Genomic DNA, 24,852 nt, shown 5'->3' with positions numbered 1-24,852 from the left:
GGTAAATTCTCAAATACATGTTGTGCTGTAACACCTAGACAACCATACAAAATTGCAACTTTGCGTACAGGAGAAAACTTGACAGCATCGATAGCGAAAATATGTTTTTCAAATGCCTTTACCCACTGACGCCACGGAATGCTTGGTTTTCCAGGATTCTGTAAAAAGGGAGGAGGTTGCGCAAACTGTTGTGATGATGCCATGGAAGAAAGACAAAGTATTGTATATCTTTAACCATAAAAGGTTAACACAGCATTAAAATTCGAAAATAACACTTTTTTTTTACGAATGCCAACAGAGTAAATATCAGAAGAAACAGATAAATAAGTGTAACCTGTTGATGAGTGTTAATCCATAAATATGAAAGGTACAGGCTTAAAAATAAAATTAAGGCGAAAGGTGTGCCTGTCACCGTTAGATTTCAGAACCTGAATAGAGTGTCCTGGTAAAAAATGTTTTAAAATATAATGTTTAAGGTGTGCCTGTCACTGCAGAAGAGTGCAGGCTAGATCCTACCTTCATAGATGTGTGAAGGAACGAAATCGCGTATAAATGCGTGTCTTCCTGCTTCGGTGGAAGTATAAACACGCGTTGCTAAGTGACTGCGAGTGTAGAAAATGGCCGCTCGGCGCTTATGCGGTGATGTTCCCTCGACGCTCCAATCCGTGTAGCGATGCGTGGCTACAACAACCAGCGAAGGGCAGCTGATGTCATCAGGGGTCCGCGAAAGGCCAAATCAACGCAAAGGGGAGGAGTCTAACCCAATTCCAAGTAGAGGGTCAGAACTCGAGAAAGCGGGATGAGACCAGCAAGGCAGTAGCGAGAGTAAAACAGGAGGTGGCAAAGTGAGTTGCTAGGGTGGATTCTTCGTCCGCTCATTGCCAAATGTAATATAATGGAATTTGGAGTCTTCTCTAGGCTGAGGACTTGAGATGTATTTCAATTTCATCAAACACCCAGACCAGACGCTCCCGCTGCGCACCAGGACTCCAGACAACTGACTTAACGTTGTCGGAACCCTGGAACGCATCGAGCAGCGTCCGATCACGGAACATCATTCAAACAATACATAACCTCGTGATACATCCTCGCGCCAGAGTGCAGCGTGAGGATGAAGAACAACACACTATACATCAATCTCTTGTCACAATCAGAAGCTTTGGCCTCTGTCAGAAAATGTGACTGGCCCAAAATAAGCCCTTCAGAGACTGACACATTCACTAAAAGTACGGATTATTGTACCATAATGCTTGAACACCAAAGTACACCAACCTGGGTTTTTAGTATAGTGCAGTGAAAGGGCCGGGTCCGTATGCTCTAGATCTGTTCTAGCGTTACAATGCTCATTGCTGCCAGACAGCTTAGATACCGTGAGCTATCTCCTGATGCTCGTCAGTGTTTTTATCCTGCCTGATTTATTTTTAAAGTTTTACATTGTTGTGCGGGAATTGTGTTGGGAAATCCTTGTGTTTTGGGCTGACCTCGCTTCCGTGTCCCTCGGCCAGGCTGAGCGCTAATTGGTCTGTTTCCTCCAATCAGCAGTTCAACCGGGAGGAGCCAGTTGTGCCCGGCTGCCCTTAATGGCTGCCCTTAATGCCTGCCAGGGCGCGGACGTGCATTGCTGCCGGACAGCTTAGATACCATGAGCTTTCTTCTGAAGCTCGTCGGTGTTTTTATCCTGCCTGATTTATTTTTAAAGTTTTGCCCTGTGGTGCGGGAATTGTGTTGGGGAATCCTTGTGTTCTGGACTGACCTCGCTTCCGCGTCCTTTGGCCAGGCTGAGTGCTGATTGGTCTGCTTCTTCAAATCAGGAGATCAACCAGGAGGAGCCAGTTGTTCCCCCTGACCCTTAATGCCTGCCGGGGCGCTGATACGCATTGCTGCCAGACAGCTTAGATACCGTGAGCTTTCAGCTGACGCTCGTTGGTGTTATTATCCTGCCTGATATATTTTTTAAGTTGTACCTTGTTGTGCAGGAATTTTGTTGGGAAATCCTTGTGTTTTGGGCCAACCTTGCTTCCGCGTCCAGGCTGAGTGCTGATTGGTCTGTTTCTTCCAATCAGCAGCTCAACCGGGCGGAACCAGTTGTGCCACTTAATGCCTGCCGTGGCTCCCATGCGTAGTGGACGTGCTCAGCGTATGCACTGCAGGTGTGCCGCTGGCGTGCTTAAGGCAAGCCCGCCTGCATCCGTCCGCGCCTGGACAACGCCAAACATGCTGCCCAATGGGCAGCCGCTAAGCGAGTGTATTGCTGGGACGATCTGATTTCTATTTGCAGGGGGGTAAGTCCATGCGGCAATCTACTGGATGTCCCTCCTGTTAGCCCTTTGGCTGCAGGTGCTGTGGGTTTTAGTTCCTGGACTGCTGTTTCCTCCCTGCACCTCTCCCCTCAGGTGGTTAAACTGCTCAGTTTAAACTGCCACTCGTTAGTAAGATATTTTGCTGATATCTACGACCTACTTGACGATGAGTCACCTGACATCCTCTTTTTGACAAAAACTTGGCTCATGGCCAACACCAAGGCAGAGCCTGGATTAGCTCTGCCCCAAGGCTACAATATTGTTACTCTTAATAGAGGGGCTCGGTGGTGGCATCGCCATTATCTTCAAAGCCGGTTACACCTGCACTCTCATGAAAGAGGACTTGCCGGGAAGTGAGTGCACATGATTCAAGATTGCCTTGAATGCCTACTTCACATTGTCAGGGCTTTTGATCTATTGCTCGCCTGACCCTCTAGAAAATGTAGGTAAGCACTGATTACTGCAGCAGGTATACTGGCTATGAGATCAGCCAATTTTAGCATTATTGGTGATATGAATATACATCTAGACAATACTCAAGACTGCGAGTTACGCAACTTCCTCGCAGATCTTGCTGCCCTCCAGCTTACCCAGTGGGTCCTAGGCTAAACCCACTCTGCCGGTCACCTACTAGATCCGGTCTTTTCTAACTTATCTACTCTCACGGTGGACACACCAACTCCGATGATCATTACCTGATACCCATGACTCTGCTGGGAGTAGGGCCCCTTCAGGAAGCAACTCGGAAATCAATCTTAAAACGCCCGTGGCATAAACTGAACCTCGAACAGTTCCACGCTCTTCTCTTGATGCGTACACCTAACCGGCCTGACGATCCAGGAGTGGCTGCGAGTAGTCTCTCCAACGGGATCTTTCACTCCCTCGACACCCTCATTCCCGCTAGGTGGGCACAGAGCCTGAGTGGACATCCTAGCCCATGGTTTAACAGCAATCTGGCTGCTGCCTGGAAAGTCTGCAAAAGTATGGAACGGGCGTGGAGGCGGGAATATGATCCAGTCCTGAAAGGGCAATACCGGGCAGCTATTAAAGACTATCACAAGGCCGTCCAGAGGAAAAGAGCTGCCTACTTTGCAGAGGTGATCAGAGATAGTGGCAACCCAGCCAAATGCATTTTCCCCATACTTAATGATCTTAAATCATTGGGGCAACCTAAAGCACCTTCCCTCTCCTCAAACCAGCAATGTAAGGCTCTGGCCACCTTCTTCATTAAGAAAGTTGAGAACATCTACAGAACCTTTCCCATTCTGAGATTAGGATAGGCCCTGCATTTGGGCCTCCTGCTGTCCATACTCTCTTGGCTTTTCCAGCACTCTCAGAAGAAGAAAAGCAAATTAAATCAGGCTCCCCTTCAGACCACCTTAAACCTGACCAATTTCTTAAATCCCTGCCTTTGCTTCTTTCCCCATTCTGCAAGTTGATCAATATGCTCATGTCCACGGCGGTAGCCCCAAGGGCCTGGAAACTTGCCAAGGTGGTCCCTCTACTAAACAAAGCCACATTAGATGCCTCTAAACCAGAGAACTACAGCCCCATCTCTCTCCTACCATGTGTATCCAAAATTGCTGAAACCTATATTAATTCCATTCTTACACGGTTCATTGAAAACAATAACCTGCTTGACCCTTCAGAGAATGGGTTCTGCCCTCGTCACAGCAAGGAGACGGCTCTCCTCGCTGTGACTGAACATCTAAGGGGTGCACTGGATGCAGGGCGAACATCAGTTCTGATACTGCTAGATCTGAGCGCTGCATTCGATACAGTGTCCCACCAGATCCTGCTGCAGTGCCTGAAGGAGGCTGGTATTGGAGGTTCGGCCTTGTGCTGGTTTTTTTCCTTTTTATCCGAGAGAACCTTTCATGTATCAGTGCCTCCTTTCAGGTGTAAGGTACATGCCATCCATCAAGGGGTCCTACAAGGATCGGCTCTTATCCCTACTCTATTTAATATCTACATCCAACACTTAGCTGCAGTGGCCAGGAGCAGAAGACTAACTGTGGTCTCTTACTCAGATGACACACAGTCGTGGCTCTATCAAATCACTCCTCGCAGCACACGCTCAAATTCAGGGAGGACCTTACAGCCATAGCAGACTGGATGACCCCCAACTACCTCCCAACTGAACGCGAGCAAATCAGAGATCCTGCTGGTAGGAAGAGACACTTCACTGTGGAGTGAGCAGTGGTGGCCATCTACTCTGGGCCGCCTACCTGTCCCTAAGCAGTCAGTAAAAAATCTGGGAGTTTGGGTTGTCTCCGCCCTTACTTTGCAGGCCCAAACCAAAGTGGTAGCCTGGACCTGCTTTGGACTTTTACGTAGGCTTAAGTCATTGTTAGGTTTCTTCGACCCTACCATCAATCAGGTCATCGTCCAGGCCAGTGTTCTATCTAGGCAGGACTATCCTAGCTCACTCTATCTGGGGCCAAATAAAGCTGAGATTCTCCGCCTATAAAGGGTGCAAAATGTGGCTGCCCAGATGCTACTCGGTCTCCCGAGAACATGTCCTACAACCAGCGCCATCCGTAGACTACACTGGCTGCCAGTTGCGAAACCCATTGAGTTTATAACCCTTTGTATCGCCCACAGAATTTTGTACCTTCAAGCTCCAGATATCTTGGCGAATCTTCTCTCACCCTATGTACCCACTCGCCACTTATGCTCAATAGGCCAACACTTGGCTGTCGTCCCGCGGGCGAGAAAGATTCGAACAGGAGGACGCTCCTTCCGCGTCCTCGCTGCTAAGATTTGGAACTCTCTCCCTGTGAGCATCAGGAGCATTAACAATCATGCTCAATTTCGCCAAGCCATTAAAACACATCTTTTCCCCACTTGAAGGGCTTCTGGTGCTTGCTCCATAGTGTATTTAGCAGTCTGCAGTGTCAGCGCCGGGACGCCCCTCTGCTGGGCCAGCTGTGTGCTATATAAATCTGCTAACATAAGTTGATGGTTCTTTTTCTCAGTATGAAGCGTGGAGGGGATAGAAATCATTAACGATGTCAACCAGTTCAAAAGCAATTTCTCTAGACACATAGTAACCACTGACCACTAAGTAAGGTTAGTTAATTTATTGCAAAGCCAAAAATAACTGGACATAAAGACACCTCAAGGTGAAGGTGAAGTACAGTGGAATCAACATACAGCCAAATCTGCGGATAAAGTTGAGTTGGTGCAACATGCACAAGACAATTAACTCAAGAAATAGGATTTAGAGGATCGAAAAGCATGAGTCCAAATTTCCCTGCATCGAGGGTTGAAGGAAATAAGCAATAATCTATCCCTACACTAACATTAATGTGAACCCCCTATCTAAGCATTCTTCGGGGCAGGATAGAGAAAAGTGGAGTATTCTTTAGAAGTCTCTCCAAACCAGTGGGTCAGGTAGCATAGAGCTATTGAAACAGCTCGTTCTAAGATGCTCTGCCAAAGGCAGAGAAGAAGTGGGTCTCTTCCCCTACTTGCAATATTCCAAAATTACAGGTATCCCATCGGTTCACGCCATCCATTCAGAGCATGTTCTGATAGGTAATTTTCCGTAGGACGGTGATGTTACTGATCAGCAACAGGATGACCTTGATTCCCAGGCCTTCTCCGGTGTAAAAATACAACAGTTCTCCTTATCAGCCTTAACTCTCAATGTACCCTCTTCTCTCCTTGCCTAACTCCTAAAACAAAGACATTGTTCTAACTAATAATGGCGCTTCTTCCACCTACAACACAAAAGTGAGAAAGAACAAAATCCACAGCATACATGAAATTCAAACTGCTAATTCTAAAGTAAGAGCTTTCAGGGACATGTATTTCAGGCTGCAAAATTCAGCTAACATAAGTAAAATGGAGCATGAACTTTAAGGCATTGCACAGCAAATAAGACACATTCGGTTAATATTCCTACCTACATATAAAATGAAGCGATTAATAGGCACATTTAATAATGAAGGCTTGTCAGTTGCATAACACAAATTCCTCATGTTATTGTTTTCTGCTAGTTACAATTTATTGCCACATTAATGCTTCACATTTTCTATGTAACGGCCTAAATACATCTCATTTTATGTTATAACACTTCAAGATCATAACACCTTAGGTTAACACAACAAAGGATTATATGGGGATGCACTCTACACATGTGATTAAACTGCACTCCCACACACGAAAATGAATTTTGTGCTACTTATGCAAAGTGTGCACTGATGTAAAAAATGACCAAAGGTAGCAGGACTTTCCAAAAACGAATTTGTCTCGTTACAACGCGTTGTGGTACCACACATGGCTTTACATCGCAAGTCGTTTCTACAACTTGCGCTAGATGGCGCGCTGGACTTAGGAATAGTATAAATTACTATTCCTACTCCAGCGCAACAGCATGGAATGTGTTGGATTTAAAATCCAACACATTCCCTGGTGTTGCACCCTAGCGTGAGTCGTAGAAACGACGTGCGATGTAAAGCCAAGCGTGGTAACAACGTGGTTGTTGTAATGACCGCGTTGGTACCTACCTGCGTGTTAACACCCGCGTTGAAACCACTGTTTCCCTCCAAAAACATGTACTGTGGTCTATCCAGTAGAGAAAAACCAATAATTTAGAGATGAGAGATCTTCCTTCCCTGAAGCTAGCTTTGCTAAAAACCTAGAGCCTGAATTAGAGTTGAGTGGTAAGAGAAAATAGTGTAACTTCTCTAGAAAGTTCTAAACCCCAAGGAGCACTCTCTAGTGGAATTACATTTACCAAGCCATCCACTTGTCTACCAGCAATTCCTTTTTTTACCAACCATCTCCAAATCAGACCATTGCTAACTAACAAATGACTACTGAAAGTAACATCGTCTGTATTACATAGTGACTCTAAGGGCTAGCTAGCTGGCCTCTTGTGTGAGCTACAGGGAAACAACAAGCTCCAGAGATCATGCCTGACTGCTGCCGCTGGTCCCCGAGGGAGTGAGTCCTAGCCCCCAAGTGGTGCGCTCACAGGTCCTGGACCCTTGACGTGGTGCTAAACCGGCCTCTGCCTACTAAAACCCCAAAACTGAGTTTTGGAAACTTTTGTTGTAAAGAACTGCTCTGAATACCCACAGGAGACGGGAGCCTACCTGCAAGCTGATCCAATGAACGAGCATTGCTGGTGGGATTGATTTCACAACAGCTCCTGCTATATTCTTCTCTGCAGCAGTAATTCATTCAACTGGACATCTGAATAAATTGTATCCAGCCTCGTGAAGCCCTCTTCCGCTGCAGTCTACAGCCTCATCTCACTGAAGGGCTCTGAGCTCCAGAAAAACTCCCAAGGTAGAACGCTTCACATGCCTCAAAAACGAGCACTACCACACTAATACAGACAACCTCCTCAGTGTGGATTCCTGACTTCTTCCACTCAGACTTTCCTACCCATGTCTACGAGACTTCATCCAGCTGCATCTTATCGTCAATGATTTGTCCTCGAATACAGCCTTGTGTCTTGCCCCACTGAAAGTCTACCATACAAAACCTTTTCTGCAATTTCTTCCAAGTCCGAAGGTAAACTGAGAGCGGGCCCAATCCACTTCTGGTGTCCTGGCCTGCACGCCATCACAGTCAGCTTTCAATTTTGACTTTGACCCAGACTTGTGTGCACAGATGCCCAGCGATTGGCGTTTTTATTTGGTGCTAGATTTCACTAAAAAGTTCAAAAATTCACGATCTTTCATTTGAATGTATTATTTGTTTTGGTGCAATGGTATGCACTAAAACTCAGATTGTTCTTGTATTGTGTTGTGTTTTTACTTTTTGCCGACAGTATAAAGTTGGGTACATAACACACAATGCTTCATCTAACAGGTAGGATCTTCATCCAGGGTTCCAACTCTCCCTTAACATTTTAAGGCATCACAGCAACTCATCTTCAATGCAGAACATTGCATCACAACCTGCAGCTCAGCGGAACCACTGCTGCGAGATGCATTCTCAACACAGGATCGCCCAGCGCTCCGCAACCAGGATTTAAGGTACTTTCTTCAGCAAGCTTAACTTGGTCCCTGTATCCGACCTGTGCTCCATTGCAAACAGCCTGAACTTGTGACTTTGTTCCAGTCCAGCGCAACCAGATACACACAGTTGGCTCTTTGTGCTTTTAAGCACATTTTTACTTCCATCTTTAAAATTGCATATCTGCATTTCTACTTATTGGATTTTTGTTGATTTGGCTCCAAATAATTTATTACATTTTAGGCTTCAGGTTTTCCGTTTTGACTGATTTTAACAGATAAGTACAGACAGAAAATAATGTGTTTCCTGTCTGTATTTATTTTTAAAATTGGAAAAATACTGAAAATGGTGCTTCTTGTGAGAAACTCTCCATGCTGTCTTTCATGAATACTAATCAACAGCTGAGCAGGCAGACAGTATGGAGGATTAAAATACAGAATGAGATTTCCTTAAATACAGGCAAATGTTAAAATACATTTGTAGTATGATGCTAATATGTACCTGTGAGTGTAGTATTTTGTTTTATGTGGCTTCTTAGTTTGATAAAACGTGACAGGCATCCATGTTTGAGTGCATGTCGAAGAGTTATGTAAACGCAGAAATATACTATTTCACAGCTACATTTGTTCTTGAAACACAAAATAAATATGGATAAATAGCAATAAGATGGCCCAAATATAAATATGGATATATACAGATGGAAATGTTAAAAAAATGAATACTATAAAACTGGGAGCCCTAATTACAATTTACACTATTTTCCTAAATTGGAGTGGGATTTTTATTCTATTGTGCTTTCACTTTATTACTGTTTGGGTGCTGCATAAATACTTTACACCTCGCATCTAAGTTAAGCCTGGCAGCTTTTGTGCCAAGCTACCAGAGGGTTAAGCACAGATTAATTTAATGACTTTTGTGGTTCACCCCGACAAAAATTGTGTTTATTATTTGAGTGGGGCTTCCACCCCTCTCAATTAACAACCACATTTCTTACACTATGCATGACCATTTGCCACAAGATGAATTTGTTTATTGTATTTAAAAGTTTTGTATAGTGCTGCATATTGCCTTTGGGTAACTTCAGACCACTGGCAAAGGATAGAGCTTGTTTCTTAGCAGGGGAAAGTTACCTTCTAATCAAGTGTGTTGGGTAACCATCCCCCATACTTTCATCAGAATCTCTGTTTCATGTTGATCGCAGTTGAAGGTAATGCTGAAGAATTATCATTTTTCTGAACTTCACTTGGTATCGTTCTACTCTGAGGTCATGTTTATGATGTTCTAAGGTCTTGCTATTAAGGCTAAAAATGTCAATCTGCAACTACTCCAACTCTACAATGTTGACCACCCTGATTCTGTCCTGGAGCAGATTATAAAAAACATTTTAAGGCAAGTTTTGGATTGCTTGGAAGATAACATAAATCCACAAGTTATGATAAAATCTTTCATGGCGATAACTGAGACAACTAAGGTGCTTTTAACTAAGAACCACAATGACAGACCACAGAGTAACAAAAGGTGGTTTAATAGAGAATGTTCACAGCTCTACAATAAATTAAGACCTTAAAATCTAAACCACTTAATAGAATGGAGATGAGACAGACACGCCTGGATTATAAGCACGCCCTGGAGAAACATAAGTTGGAAATCAGGCAAGAGGCTTGGGGTCAACTCCATGTGGCATGCCTGAGTAAAGATTCTAGACTCTTCTGGCAAACTGTAAATCAAGAGTACTTTAGTGACATTAAAAATGGTAACATTGACACGTCAATCATGCCCGAGACCTGGGTAGACCACTTCACTGGCCTTTATAGAGTTGGTGATGATCTCTACGTTTGTATCAACTATCAATATGGGGCACGTACTTTGGCACCCCCATCCTTAGCTGAGGTGAATAGGGCCTTATCTCAGACCATGAAGATGGTATGCCAGCGGATTTGTTTTTAGCTTAACTCCCCTTGTGACTTCCGCTGTTAACTAACATTTTGAGGTGTTACGTGGCCCAGGGCTCCCCGGATTCCTGGAGATCGGATATAATAGTTCCCATATTTAAAAAAGGAAACAGGTCGGATCCCAAATTCTAAGGACCAATATCTCTAATTGATTGCTCCTGTAAGATCATGGGCTGAGTGATACTAGAAAGGTTGGAGACCTGGATAACAGAAAATGGGAAGTTTTCCAATGTCCAATATGGCTTCAGGAAAGGCCTGGGCACGATAGATCAGTGCCTTAACCTGCACCTGGTCATTGGCAAATACATTTCGGCCAAGTCCGGATCTTTACACCTTGGGTTCATGGACCTGACATCCGCCTTTGACTAGGTGCAGAGGGGGAGGCTCTCGGAGATGATGCTGTCCATGGGCACTGATCCACCTATTGTCCATTTTCTAGCAGCAATGCATCAGGGAGTAACGGTGAGAATGCGATATGGAGTAGGCGGTGAACTCACCTCTCCGATAAAGATGGATCACGGGTCGTCCAGAGAAGCATTTTTGCCCCTTTTTTATTCTGTTTATATATAAATGACTTAGAAAGTCCCATCAGAATCAGAAAAATAGACGAACTCCTGATAGGCCATAGGTCCCTCCCAGCGTTACTATACGCAGATGATTGTGTTTTCATGTCCAGAACCGGGGTGGGGTTGCAAAGGCTTTTAACTAGTTTTAACAATTTTATGAGTGACCTTGGACTAAAAACAAATGTTTCAAAATCACATGTTATGGTGGCTGGCAAATCTCCCCAGAAAATAAAATCATTTTACATAAATAATGAAAAATTGCTTCATGTGCCAACTTTTTCTTATTTAGGTATCCTCTGTAATCAGAAAAACTCCTGGTCGAATTTAGTCAAAGCCAGGATTGGAGGTTTTTCGCAAAATGTTGAGGCCATTTTTAAATTCACCAAAGAATTAGGCTCTCAGCCCATAAAAGCTATTATAGACATCTATAAAGCACGTATATGCGCTGTTACATTGTATGGTGCCGGAGTTTGGGGTTGTTCAAATACCCTGGGCTTACAGGGAGCTGAGAACACATTGTTGAAACGAGTGCTGACAGTCCCTAAAAGCACCGCTGGTACTATCTGTCATAATTAATTGGGTTTAACCCCATTGTTTTATCGCATACAATTAGCATCCTTAATGATATGGTACAATATCTGGGTAAAAGAGGAAACAGTCCTCAACCGTGCTATAATCTCAGATTGTCTTAAATTGGATTTGTGAGAAAAATCCCTTGGATTACCCATATACAAGATCAATTGGGGAAGTTGGGCCTCTTTGACTGTTTTGATACCCCTGGAAACATAGCCAAAATCCCAAGAGCCAAGCTGAAAAGAGACTTTCTCTCCTATTTGTACCAAGTTAGAGATAGTCAAGAGCTGGTAAAAAAAAGGGTTGTTGAGCACTCGCTCTTAGTCAGCTCTCTAGGCACTGAGCACTACCTTTCCTTTTACTTCATTCATGCCAAAATGTTTTATCTGATCAGGTTTAGGATGGGTATCTCTCATCTCTTGGTCCCATACCCATGAGATGCACATTGTGATGCTAAATTAGAATTGTGCCCATGTGATTCAGAGTCTACACAGAGCACTTTGCACTTTGTTTTTTTGCAAACTTTATACCAAGCCAAGATGTGCTTTTTTAATACCACTGTTAAAAATGTTAAATATATGAAAGTGTCGGCCCGCATTACATTATCTACTCCTTTTAAACAATGAATTTACTTGTCTGATGATTTATAAGTACATTTCTACTGCTGTACGGCTCGGAATATCGTTGGGAAATGATTATTTGTGCACTGATTATATTGGTTACATTTTAATGTATCAATTCCTTTGAAATGTTGTTTTTAAGACGTATTTTTTATGGCTGGTACGCAGCCGAATAAAGACTTTTTGACTGACTGACTGACCACCACAATATTACTATGGTAAGCATATGTTGACAAATACAGATTTACTATTCTTAACTGCACCTTTACCTACCTTTACATTATAGTAGTTGGTCCATATTGCTGAGTAGATACTGTTGTGCTTGGTATTATGACTTCAAACATTTCAACCATCCTCTGCACCCTGATGGAGACACACTCCACTGATCTGTGGTGAGAAAATTAGAGTTAGGCATCTTCAAATCTCACTATGATTTTTGGCACGGGAAAGAAATTTAGGGTCATAAGATTCTGCTGCATTTATGTTAGTGGTGTTAATTCTAGGTCTGCCTTGCACCACTGTGTGTTCAGTCCTTGGTGAGCCACTCCAGATGTAAAAGCTTCTTTTTTTTGCATACTAATTTCTAAAATGTGTACATACAATAAATAATCAACATTTTAAAGTACATAAACGCAACAGAATACAGCAGAACAAGTAATCCAAGCATTATATAGAACCAAAATTGTATCTGTGACTACATCCACAACTATACTTCTTAATTTGTCAATTATTTGTAAAGATTATTTGACAAACACAGTCAGGATTAGGGTAAAATAATCTCACCTCTGGTTTGATAGGGAGAGTAGGTTAGCCTGTATATGTAGCCTGTATATGTCTACATCATGCCCTTCAAGTACCCCTAGGGATTGTGGTATGATAATCAATTGAAGGAAAGACTGCAAACTAATCGTAAGGATAAAGAAAGTGGATTATCAGTACCAAGCATGGGATAATTGAGTTACTCCATGGAAGGTTAAAAATGCTAGTCTGTTCTGGCATGCGGTAAGTAAAAGTAAATTGTCTACAGGTTGTAACTCATCATTAGACACCAGTATACATTCCATGGAACAAAAATAAAGGGGGACATAAATCAATTTCGGCTAAACTTTCAGCTGGAAATTGAATTCTCTTTAAAAGAAGTTTTTGAGGGAATCAACGCCAGCGCTTCGAACAATGCTCCTGGGCCTGATGGTGTCCGGATGGATCTATAGAGGTCAAATATGGAACTATGGGCTCCTCTTGTTACTAAATTTATTAACATGGCATGCGAACCTGCCCTGCCTCAGTCATGGAGAATGGATATAATTGTTCCACTATTTAAAAATGCTGTTGAGGTAACCACATTTGTTATCGGCCAAAATCTTTCATAGACTCCATGGTTAAGATAGTGGGAAAGATAATTTTAGAAAGGCTGCTAATCTGGGTGGATGACAATGGCATCCTCTCTAAACTCCAGTATGAGTTTCTGAGCAGGACTGGGGATAATGGAACAATGCCTCAATCTGTAGCTCAAAATTAACAAATATACTGTACAAAAGCAGTGATTTATTTTTCTAGCATTCATGGACCTCACCTGCACTTTTGATAGTGTGAACAATCAATCAGGGAATTGTAAGCGCACTACTCACCCGTAAGTGTCTCAAGGCGCTGAGGGGGGGTGCAGATATGTTTAGCCGAAGAGCCAGGTCTTGAGCGTCTTCCAGAAGGTATTCAGGGAGGGGGCGTGTCTGGTGTCTGCCAGTAGCTCATTCCAGGTCTTGGCTGCAATGTGAGAGAAGGATCTTCTGCCTGCTCTGGCTCTGTGGATGTGCGGGGTTTCGGCCAGTGTGAGGTTGGAGGATCGGAGGTTTCTTTTGGGTACATGGAAGTTGATTCTGTCATTGAGGTATTTGGGTCTATTGTTGTGTAGGCATTTGCGTGGGTGACTGTCTTCCTTGACTCAGGGGGCTCCACTTGAAGGTCTTGCGGAGGATGCGGAGGGTGTTGAAGCAGCTGGAGGTGACGGCGTTGACCGGTCGGTTCATGGTGAGTGATGAGTCGAGTACGATGCCAAGGTTCTTGGCGTGGTCTGAGGGGGTAGGTGGGCTTCCGAGTGTGGTAGGCCACCAGGTGCTGTCCCATGCAGAAGGGGTGGTATCGAGGACGAGGACTTCTGTCTTCTCGGCATTGAGCTTCAGGCAGCTGTTGGTCATCCAGACTGCGACGTCTTGCAATACTTTCCGGAAGTTGAATTTGGCAGTGGTGGAGTCTTTGGTGAGGGAGAGGATAAGCTGGGTGTTGTCGGCATAGGATACGATGTTGAGGTCGTGTTGTTGGACGATGGCTGCGAGGGGGGCCATGTAGATGTTGAAGAGGGTGGGGCTCAGGAATGAACCCTGTCGGAAATCCGCTTGTAATTTTCGTGGGGTCGGAGAGGAAGGGTGGGAGTCTGATCCTTTGGCTTCTTCCGGTGAGGAATGATCAGATCCAGTCTAGGGCTGTTGCTTGTATGCCTGCGTCGTGTAGTCTGGTGGCTAGTGTGCGGTGGGAGACGGTGTTGAAGGCCGCTGATAGGTCGAGTAGGATGAGGGCTGCGGAGTGGCCTTGGTCCAGGAGAGTGCGGATGTCATCTGTGGTGGCGAGTAGGGCAGTCTCTGTGCTGTGGTTGCTTCGGAATCCAGATTGGGATGGGTGGAAGACAGCGTTCTCTTCAATGAATCGTGTCAGTTTCCTGTTGACAGCCAAAGTCTGCAACTTTGGCTGCGAAGGGGAGGAGTTAGATGGGCCAATAGTTCTTGAGGTCGGTGGGGTCAGCTGTGGGCTTCTTGAGCTGGGGTCTGACTTCTGCACGCTTCCAGTTGTCTGGGAAGGTGCCTGTTTTGAAGGTGGTGTTGATGGTGCGTTGTAGTTCAGGTGCAATGGCGGCCACGGCTCTGTGGTAGATGTGAGGGGGGCAGTGGATGCTTTTCAATGTCGAGGCGGTGTCTTCTGCCGTGATCAGTGTCCAGTTGGAGATGGTGGGCTGGCTGATGTTTCTGGGGGGCGGGAGGCCATCTGTGGTGCCTGGTGGATGGTCGGTGAAGTTGTCGTAGAGGTTTTTGTTCTTGAGGTGGAAATAGGTTCCAAGCATGTCGCATGGGGTGATGTCTGTGGCTTCGCTGCATGGGTTGGTGAATTCTTGAATGACACTGAAAAGTTCCTTGGAGTTAGTGGAGTTGGCCAGGATTTTGTTGTGGATGAAGTTCCTCTTGATGGCTCTGATCTGGTTCTGGTAGTCCGTCATGGCGTCCTTGTAGGTGGTGTGGTTTTCGGTTGTCTTGGTGTTTTTACATCTGTTCTCCAGGCGTCTGCAGGTGCGTCTGGCTTCTTGGAGAGCGGTGGTGAACCAGGCGGCTTTCCTGTGGTGTTGTCTGTCGGGGTTGCGTAGCGGGGCGAGCTCGTCTGTGCAGTTGGAGATCCAGGTGTTGAGTTCTCTGGCTGCCTCGTTTGCGTCGGGTGCCCAGGTGTGGTTGTCTCGGGTGAGGGTGGAGTTAAGTTGCTTTTCGGTAACCTTGCTCCAGTTCCTTCGTGGTGGGTGTGGGGCTGGTTTGGGTGCCTTGGGTTTGTTGATGGCGAAGTGTACGCAGTGGTTGTTGGTCCATGGTGGCTGCATTGTGTGGCTGAATTGGATTGTGTTTCCTGCTGCGAAGATGGGATCGAGGGTGTGTCCTGCTCTGTGGGTCGGTGTGTTGATGAGTTGTTTAAGTCCGATGCTGGCGAGGTTGTCACGAAGGATAGTGGAGTTGGGGTCGCTGGGGTTGTCGAGGTGGAATTTCAGGTTTCCAATGAGTATGTAGTTTGTTGAGGCGATGGTGTGGGGTGAGATGAAGTCGGTGATGGTGGTGGTGAAGGTTGTTCGGGGGCCGGGGGGCCTGTAGACGAGGGTTCCTCGGAGTGTGGCTTTGGAGGTGGTCTGGATCTGGAAGTGCAGGTGTTCGGCGGAGGGGAGGTTTCGCTGGAGGTGGTGAGGCAGAGGGTGCTCTTGTGGGCGATGGCGAGGCCTCCTCCTGGGTGGTTGGGGCGGTCTTTCCTCTGGATCTTGTGTGATGGGGTCCAAATTATGAGTGAAGCTGGAGATCTTAGGGATTGATAAGAGCCTCATAGAGTTCTTGAGAGGTCTTGAGATGTGTCAAGGGTGTATCCTTGACCGAATACTTTTCTTTTGTAAGTTAGTGACTTAGAGAAGGCACTTTCGGACAAGCGAGCAGACATTACCATGATTAAAAATGTATTCCTATCCCTGCCCTAACTTACAAATATGATTCAGCATTACTTGCCAGGACCGCAAAAAGCCCTAAAACTGTTAATTGAAGGCTACATCAAGTTTTTTGCACCTTTGAAGCTGGCTGTGAATCCCACTAAGACCTCTGTAATGGCCTGGGGACTAAGGAATGTCAAAATGCGGACATTGACGAAAGATGGCAAAACAAAAACAAGAGTTATCGCTACCTTTTTAGAAGTTTATAGGAGGAAATGTCTTCTGGTTCTAACTTACAACTTGATCATTTAGGGTTACGAAAAGGTCTCTAGCCTCCAAGTGGAGGAAAACAGGGTATGTATAAGGCTTTTAGACCTCCCACCATGTAGCCCAAGTTTAATTTTTCACGAGGAGCTTAGCTTGGAGTTGGTTGAGGATTACATCAACTTGGCCCCAGTGCTACTGTGGTGCTCTATATGGAGCTATTCTCAAGCCCTACTTAACAGCGATATCATTGAGGATTGTTTTTCATGTAGCATGGGTCTCCAACTTCAATGACTGGCCTGTGTCAAGCGGATGTGTTACTTGCTGGGTAGGTAGAATTGCTTCCATAAGTCGGAAGGGCTGCATAAGGATCACAGATCCCAACTGAAGCAAATATTTGTTGAAAGGAGGCAGTGAGAGAGGAAAGCAAAAGAACTAATCAAGACCCAGAATAAGGATTACATTTTAATCCAAGACACTCAAGGGCTCGAACCATATTTGTAGTTTATGACTGCCACTTGAGACAGGGTCCTCTTAGCTAGATTTAGGCTTGGGTATATTAGATTGCAAATGTGTTATCCTTTGGGCAATATGAATACTCTTCCATCCTTGGAAAGATCCCGACAGCATTTGTTGCTTGCATGATTTTCTAATGACTTTACTCCTGTTTTTCAAAACGCTGTCTAATGCCAGTATTGAGAGGCTCAGGGACAACCAGATGCAGACCCGCTCTACAGCACTCACAGCTCACCATTGATTTGTGTTAGCTCATTTCATAAAAGCACCCTCCGTGTTAGGAGTCACATTATCTTTTGATTTCATAATGTAATAAGGCCAGGATTTTAACGCACTGTTTAATGGATTTAATATCAAGTGGGATTTTATGTATTTTCTTTGATGGTCATTTTAATGTTTGATCAAAGATATTTGATTATCATTATTAATTTGTAAAAGTGTTTAATTTGGCACCAGGCAGGCAATATAAAGGTATTTGTGTTAAACAGTACTAGGAATATGTACAAAGGCCAAAAACTGGTTGCAACTTAGGAAAAGCACATCGGGATTGCCAAGTTGCGATCCCTAAAGCACATGTACAAAGCATTTCCTAAATGTGAATTGGACGTTTAGGAAATTCTACCACCATCAACTCAAAGTCGATGGTAACCATGTGCAAAATTAAAACATGTATTTAAAAATACATTTTTATTGTGACATGAAGCGCACATATATTAGGGCATATGTGCACTTACATGTGCGCTACACATTATGGGGTGCCTTCAGGATGGACACACTTGTCTTTGGATTTCCAAATTTCAGTAGTGGTCCGTGCAGGTAAGAGCGGTGGGGTGCAGGGGCAAGTCGACAGACGACGATGAGTGAAATTTAAATTTAAAAAAATGCAAAACACTTGCCCTGCGCTTGCTGCCTTGCGGCGAGAGCAAGGTAAGTGGTTTTTGTTTTTTTTAATTTAAGTTTACGTCATTGTCCTCTATCGAATGCCCACCCTATACCACCCCTCCCCCCACAGCTCTTACCAGCATGGGCCCCTCCTCCCAAATCGCAATTTAGGGAATGCAAATCATTTCCTATTTGGCCCATAGGTGGGAATGCAATAGCATTTCCTATTTGCAGTTTCCCCATAGCGATTCCTACTCTGTAGGAATCGCTGTTAGAAAATCACAAATTTTGTACAATCCATTTTGCATTTCCTTAATAGCTATACCTATGGAATCGCTATTTAGGAAATGCAAAAATAAGAATTTTGCACGTCTGTCTCTTAGTGTTCTTTAAGGACAATAATGGTGGTCTATAATAAAAGGAAGACTTCCAAATTATCCCATTGAACATATGAAAGACTAATGCAATCACATGAATGCATGTTAAAGGGTTATCCATAAATGCTCACAGATATCTTTTTGACGGTTAATATAACATGAAACTACTGGGACAGATCATCCATCTCTGTGCTTTCTTTGTATCACTGTCTCAACTGGACAATATTAAAAAACAAGACAATTGAAAACAGTGATATAAATCACAATTGGGAAGGGGGAAAAAAGAAGGGAGACTACAACGTAATAGTAGGGTGAAGTGAAATAAACTATAATTTCATAAGTAGTTAAGAGGCACTACAGTACATGATTATATAATGACCATAATACACAGGGTAAGCACTGGACGCGTGAGAGTGGGCGGCGCATTGACACAAAAGTGAGAAGAACAGCGTGAACGGTGATAACAAAATAAGGATAAAGTGGTCAAAATTGCAAGTTATATACAGTGTTTTTGTACAAGATATTCAGGTAAATAGATTAACCACAACAGCGCCTGAGTTCTAGGCTGGGTAGTCGACGGCGTTTCAACCTGAATGATTGCAGGTCATCATCAGGACACTCGTCATACAGTTTAAGGGTAGTGCTCTAACAAAGAGAGGAACGATCCAGGGGTTATTCAAGATCAGTGGAGCATCAAGCGAGTGTGTAGGTGCCAGAAAAGGTCCTTGCGAGTAGTCAACAATGTATGAGAAGCCAGGGGGAGCCATGTCAATGTAGGCAAAACGCACCTGTCAATGGGCGTGAATGACGGATTTGGGTTTGCAGATAATCCAGGGGCAGATGGCGCGATGGCCGAAAACGATTGCAGTCGCTATGATGTAGGAGTGAAGCCTCTGCGCTGTGGCCGGGTCAGGGACGATTAAAGCAGTGGCAATTTGCACAATAATTAATTCTGGGAAATTGCAAAGCCTGTGAAAAGGGACACTCTGCTTCATCTTGTGTAGTTGTGTATTCAAGACCTAATTAATTGCTGGTACTTATTTGCAAAGTGTTGCTGCCCAACTGCCTCGCAAAATAGCCAGGTGTCAGCTCCAAAATATGTCTATAATGAGGCAGACCTGTATGGATAATACTCTAGTGCTTCCTGAACAAGAATCTGCATGCTGCTCAATTCCTCAAGGCAAGGATTGAATCTGATGGCCTACCCTGCCGCTGAGATTGCCTGAGTGTAAGCCTTTAGCCAGCCCAAGCAGTTGTGAGGCACAGACCCAGAGTGCTATGAAGCCATCTCAAATACTTCACGAGAGACTGGAGAAGGGATCTCCACGGTTAACCTCAAAGTTCAATTGAACTGAGTTGTGACTTAGATAGATGATCAAACATTCTGTGTGCCCCAAGATTTGCTTGTTTCACCTTTGTGACTGGCAATCCGTCCTTTCAGTTCACCCACTGAACTCCATTGCTCAGTTCATAAGCACGGTTTTACCAGTGCCTCATATACCTAATTGATGAAATACGAACGTGAGCAACCTTTAAGGGATCTTTGGACCCTTTCTTTCAGAATAGATATCCAGCATAGAGCCGGCTAACATGATACTCGGATCAATACAACCGAAGAGGTACTGAGTGGTCCTTTTATGTTTCCTTTGTGCTTGTTGACCCCAACATCCCTTGCTTCTGATGGTCAGCCTGTGTCTGTATCCTCATACCTTCCACCTGGATACGGATCAGTGTTGCTAGAACCTGTTACCTTTGAGTCTGAAAATATCAGTGTTTCAAGGAAGCCACAATCTCTAAACTGGGAGGCAAAGCCAGGTTTCCCTTAAACTATAACTTTGAACCACAAACACAAAGACACTTGGACCCGGATTTACTAACATTTTGATGCAACATAACACAGCAAGACAACTAGCTTCTCTGCACTGCATCAATTGGATTGAGCAGGAATGTACCATATTTGCTAACATATGGCTCAATCCTGCTCTCACTCTGAGCTGGCTCACTGATTGCTGCCTAACGCCAATGCATACACCCTTGCATCATGGTGCAAGGGTACCTGCAATACAGGCAGGATAGTTCTTGTGCAGGAAGGTACACCTGGCACTAAAACAATCCTCAAAGTAATGTTCCACTTTTTATGCAGCACACGAAGAAGGAAATAACGAGGAGAAATACACACATTTTTCTGCGTTACACCTTCGATGGCTGGCTTAGCATTTTAACATATTTACAGGTTTACTACTGTCAGTAATTCTGGGAATGAGCCAATATCTATGGGTGGAAGGATGTGAACACCCACACTACTCATGGAACATTTTCCCAATGCAGAGAAATGCAGGTTAGCGATTTGCCCTACCTTTTGTTACTCTGGATTTTCTAAGCCAGGGAGATCCACGCAATCGCAATACAAGGAGTTTGTAAATTTGAGCCTTTTTTTCTAGTCCTAGTTTTTGCTTCCATTCCTTAGAAATTGTCTTATTTACATGGCTCATGGATCAGGAGTTTCTCATGAATGAGATCAACTGATAATCACAAACAACTTTTTTTTTTTTTTAATTGCTTCCGCTGGAGAAAAATACTCTTCTGGGCATTCATGTGAAGTATTCTTAAATCACAAAATCAGTGCTAGTAAACAATATATATTTTGCATGAAATATGCCCAGTGTTACAGCTGTATTTTATGTACGACGTTGTACTGCTTTGTAGGATTTCCTTTGCTTAATTCCTCATTTTATTAAGCAAAACTGTACATATCTAGAAGTGTTTTGAAATTGTTGTTGTTATTGAACAGAAAATTAAGTCTGGCTGGACATCATGTCTTTATTTAAAAGGTGATAACTATGTTATACTGTATCCAGCCTCAACAATAACATTATGACTTTGAAATAGGATGGACTGCTCAAGCACGTTGTCCTGAAAAGTCAAGGAAGGTCGGGAGGGTACTTTCTTTCACAGACGAAGTCGATTGTCCGATGTGTAAAAAGCACCTCCAATCTCACCTTTGGCATTGGTGGGTGGTCAGTTTCCAGGCGATATAAATGCATGCTCGATTGGGCCTGTAAGCTCCACGTAGAATTTTAGGCAGCACACCAAGGGGTATATTATCAAGGGGCGACGATAATATTATCGCCGCTTTAGAGCCCGTTTTCGGGCACAAAGCGGCGATAATATTATCGCATTATCATCAAGGGCACGCTAGTGCGTGATTCCTTGATGTATCGCCCCTTTTTCACACGCCTCGCATCGATAATGAGATGCAAAAGAGGCGTGGCTGTGAAAAGCAACATGGGATAATATCGCGAAGGAAGCTTCACGATATTATCAAGGAGGGTTAGCGATAAATAAAATCGCGTTAAGTATGCCTTAACTCAGGAATTTAACGTCTGTTAAATTCCTGACTAAGGCATACCTAACATGGGGGGTGGATTGTGTGGCTAAGACCACAGGCCCTATCATCTAGGATATCACCGTTTTCCACCATGGAAAACGGCGATATCCCACCTATCTCTGGAATTTTATCGCCTCGGCGATGCGCGTTGTTGATAACGCGCTAATCGGGCGATAAATTCCAGAGATAGCCGGCGATAAATATGCAAGCGCTAAGTGCTCTTTGCGATATTTATCGCCGGCCCTTGTTAATATGCCCCCAAGTGAATTGTAATGTGTTCCAGGGGGCACTAAACCTGTTTGTTGCTCTATATAGAACTTCCTGACTAAACATTGGTGCTGGTCAGTTCTAAAGACATACAGCAATATTTTAGCATCTATGGGTTTTCTGAATATGGCAATCACTTTGAGGTATTTTAATAGTGCAAACCTAGACAAAAAGAAGTGAAACTTCTACCCCCTTGCCCTTTGATACTCCTAGTAGTACTGTTCTTCCCACACCTGGTCTTAGAGAACATCAAGCCAATATCAGGAACACATGGTTAACAGGGCTCCAATAAGCTATGTTTATTTTCTACATTGTCCACTTCTTCTTAATTTCCTCAGCAGCAATTAGGAAGCTTTTGGAGGGCAAAGGATGGAACAAGTGACCAACTATGTGATTTCATCAGTTTTCACAGGGTGCATGATGTCACTTCCTCTCCCCCTGCATTTTGGTTAGTCAAATTCTGACTATAAGTGTTTCAGTCTCTCAGTGAAGTGTTGGGATAATACCTCTGAATCGAAATATGGAATATGCAATTGTTACCAGTCAGAAAAGAAACAGACACCGTGTTTACCAAATGCGTTTTTCAAAAACAGCAAAACGCTATTCGCCTGTGACCATAAGGAAGCAAGCAATTGATTTAAAATGTAATTTTGTAAGAATCCAGTTGCAACAAACGGACATATTAAATAGCAATGTATGTTAGAGCCCCTGGAGTTTGTCAAAAAAGAGAAAATTCATGTAAAAATCACAGCCTTCTAAATAATGAACCATTCCATATGTGCAGGGAAGTGAATTTTAAAGACATTGAGGGCAAAATTACCATTTTTATTCAGAAACGCCAGAAAATAATAGGAAGAAAGATTGCTTATGAGGCATAAGCCGTGCATTTATGAGATGTGCTGAGGCTGTCTATCACATTTTAGAATTGCATTTTATTTCTCCATTTTGCCTTTTGTCATGTTTTATTAGACAGAAAGGACATCTCAAGGAAGTTGTATTTTATTCCATTCTACTAAAATTAAATGTATACTTTTGTTGAATCGGTTGCTAATTTTTTAGCTCTACTTTGAGAAATGCTCAGACACCAGCGTAAATTCTGTGGTCACAATGATAGCACAAAAATGCCTTGCCCCTTGATCTAATTTCATATTTACAATTAACAAATTAGCAGTAGCTGGAATAAAACCATTTTAGTAGCTACCTTTTCATAAAATGATAGCCAAGCTGTTTCAAACGTGTGCAGATACGTGAATGTGGAATGTATTACGTTTGACGAAGGTCGGTTATTTACAGGGTCCGACATGCCATATGTATGCATGGGATACAATAAGTGCAAACTAGCTACAAAAAAAGGAAAGCTATATATACAACCTGAATTTACTTGATAGGCGGAGGATGGAGGAGAAGAGGAGGCACTGGACAGATTATGGAAATAAAAAGGGGTGGTCAGTGGTAAGATGTTAGGATGTGTCCCAACTTGTAAAATAACAACTGCTGGGGTCTGGCGTTTTAGTGCAACCTTTGCTGCCATAACACAACCACGTTTTCTTTAGAAAGAGTATTTTTTCAGGGTCTTATTACGCATTCGTCAGGAAGTACGTTTGCTTGGCATCAGGTCCACTTACTATGAAGTATTAGGAACTGCCCATTATGTGCTGTTAGGCAGAAACTGGGTGAGATCCCTGAAAGACCTGGCTAACAGAAATTCACACAAGCCCCAATCAAATGGACACTAACCTGTATTATCCACGATGTCTGTGTCAGAATGCATCTCCTTACCCTATCAGAGACCGTTTTTGTAAACTGTAATGAAAGACGACGTTTTCCAACTTTTCTTATTGAGGAAGATAAACATTTCCTCCCGCAATCTGCTGTTTAGGGTTGTCAAGTCATTTTTTATGGTATGCAAAACAGAATATCTGTAATGTTAGCTACCCATCTTTCCCTATTCCTCTCTGACATTCGTGGAGCACAGACCTTTAACCATACCTTTCCATGTTAGTAGATTTGTTCTGGTTATCCAATAATTTCGAAAATCAATTTAAGTTGTTTTATCTTACTTATTCACACCTTTGATGCCAGGAAAAATACAACATTTAGCATAGAAACTTCAATGTATTAGACCTCGATTGTCACTCGGATGAAAGGTATTTGGCAGGTCAACATACTGAAATTTGAGAAACCAGCATGGCTGCCCCACTTGTGAGCTTCTCTTCCACCTGGTGTTTTGATTTTTTCTTCCATTCATTCAACTCAGTAGGCCTTGTAGATCCATTTGGGCTATCGCACTGCAAAACCCCCTTGTCTTAGTTTGATTTATGTGGACGATAAAACTATTAGCATCACACCTCCTAATACCAAGCCAGAGAGGCAGAAAGAAAGGCTACTTATACCTCTCTACTTCATCTTTTTACTTCATACACTAATTCAACTTAGAATTAAGGGAGACAACTGCTAATTTTAGCATTTTACGGATTCAGGCTTGGCTGATCCCTGCCTAGCATTCAATAGAGGATGCTAAATTTGGGTATTGCTGTGCACAGTGTGCTGATCATTTTAGAATATGCGGTTATATGCTGGAATTATGTCAATTTAAACAGTTCTCTGTTTACTGAAAGCAATAACAAAGCCAACCATTTACAAAACTAAAAGAAGCCAAAGAGGTCTTGGTGAGCTCTGACCGCCATATCCTTAGATGCTAAATTGGCTTTTTTGAATTGGAAAATTGTTCATCTCATTTCGAAGGCCAAACCTGTACAGTGTTGAGTTTGTTAGGCCAGTGTAAATTAATCAATATGTGACTTTACCTCATCTTGTTGCTCTCCTTTTTTGAAACTGTATATTTTGTTTTAGGTTTTGCCAATTTTTAATACTAAAACATGTCAGCAGCGTGTCAACCTCCCTGAGTTAAGCATAGTTTGAGTTGAAAGATATTTCAAATGATTCTGTTAACCT

The sequence above is a fragment of the Triturus cristatus genome, chromosome 4_1, assembly GCF_964204655.1.
Source record: "Triturus cristatus chromosome 4_1, aTriCri1.1, whole genome shotgun sequence".
NCBI lineage: Eukaryota > Metazoa > Chordata > Amphibia > Caudata > Salamandridae > Triturus > Triturus cristatus.
Note: the sequence above shows the minus strand (reverse complement) of the source record.